We start from the raw sequence: 1,896 nt of genomic DNA, 5'->3' as shown, positions 1-1,896 counted from the left end.
CACAATTGTGCATATGCAGAGGTAGTAATTCTGACAGCCAACACACAAGTACAGTGGAGACTAACCAAAGGATGCCACTACCTAGATACAACGCTTTTATATAGAGTGATATCTATTTGATTTCAAAGTTTTTACAGATTCATCGACCCATCGAATCGTTGATCGATTCGTAATTGCAACATCATCTCTTGCATTCGTTCAGTAGATTGCGATGAAGGCTGAGCTCTTGGTTCACAAGAAGTTAATATAGCTCTGCCATCAAATCAATACAGTGTTATTGAGGCTCAGATTCTACACCTTTAATATATCTACGTGGAAGGTATCATAACGCATCAAACTATTCGTATTTCCTGAGTATACCTTATGAACTCTAGAACTTCAAATACTCAATGTTTTGTTTCCATATCATTTTTGTGAGACAATTGGAAGTACCCTATATATTATTATGGTTAAATATAGCTTCGTGAAACGTGTGCCGCGACTTCAGACATCTTTTGAAACGAGATTCCCTTAAGTTTCGCCCAAGATGTGGTCACTGGCCCATCTGGTAGTCGTCGTCGAGTGACTACTATAGGGCGCCTTTCAATTATTGACATCTCTCGTGTTGTGTCGCTGTGTGTGTGTGTGTGTGTGTGCGTGGCTTAATTATTCAATCTGTCGCATAGAAATACGAGTAGTATTCACATTCACGTGCTTTGGCCACATTTCAGACAATCATAAAAAAAAAACGACATCTCGGGCCGGCGCTATTATCGCCCTGCCTTTGCTTTCCCATTCGTCCAGCGAATGGCGTGGGCAGCGTACAACAAATAGCAGCAGCAGCGCAACAGAAAAACGGCGGAGCAACAACAAACCAAAGCGCGAGAAGCAACAAGAGAGGAAGGATAGGTTCGTGACCGATGTATTGGATACCCTGGCAGATCCATCGGTCCCATGGCAGAATGAAACTACACATTTTTGTATAGCATCCGATTGCTATCCCATCCTATTTCCCTGAGATATACAGTGACGAGGTACACAGGATATGTACATATGTAGACGTACTATTATACCTATAGATATATGTACTTAACTATATTTATCTCTAAATTACTCATCATACCTTCTCCTGTCGAGGGTATCACAACAAACGGCGAAACGCGAATATCGTATATACATATATACTCGTACGTGATACGCCGGCTGCGACGCCACGGCTGACTGTTGCGTTGCGTTTGCCAGTGTCGCTGCTGACGTCGCTGTCGCTGTCAGCGTCGCTTAGGTGGTTTTTTGCACTACCATGACCAAGGGGGGGTGTGTGTGGGCTATCGTATTGCGTTACATTGCTGTCGCTGTGCCTCTGCCTGCGTCTCTGTCGCAGCGGGGTGGTTTCTACGTTTCGGTCTGGCGCTGTTCTGTTTATACCCGGTACTCAATGGAGTATAAGGGGTATATTCTATTCGCGTAGATCTGTGTAACAGCCAGAATGAGGTGTTTCCGATCTCTCTCTTTATCACACTCTTCCTCGAGAAAGAGAGGGAGAGAATGAGGAACTCATTGACAACAAGTACCGCCGTCTACGTATAATCGTCCAAACATACATACATACATATATATGTATGTATGTATGTATATATTTGTAGACAGGTATGTACAGGGTACTGGTTGCGTCGTGACTCACATATTGGACTCGTTTTGGCTCTTTCATTTCGCCGCTTCTGCTTCTGCAACTGCCACTGCTTTGCCTCTGCTTCTGTCTGGGCTCCTGCCTATGCTTGTTCTCTGCCTCTGCCTCTGATTCTGCTGCTATTACTGACACTGCTATTGGCTCTGCTCTGGCTCTGCTCTGGCTCTGCTATTCCGCTGCTTCGGTGAAAATACCAAACAACTTGATTTTGATACGATATTTCGCCGCAT

The sequence above is a fragment of the Drosophila miranda genome, chromosome XL (genome assembly GCF_003369915.1).
Source record: "Drosophila miranda strain MSH22 chromosome XL, D.miranda_PacBio2.1, whole genome shotgun sequence".
Classification (NCBI taxonomy): Eukaryota; Metazoa; Arthropoda; class Insecta; order Diptera; family Drosophilidae; genus Drosophila; species Drosophila miranda.
The sequence above is the reverse complement of the archived record's forward strand: the minus strand, read 5'-3'. Positions refer to the sequence as shown.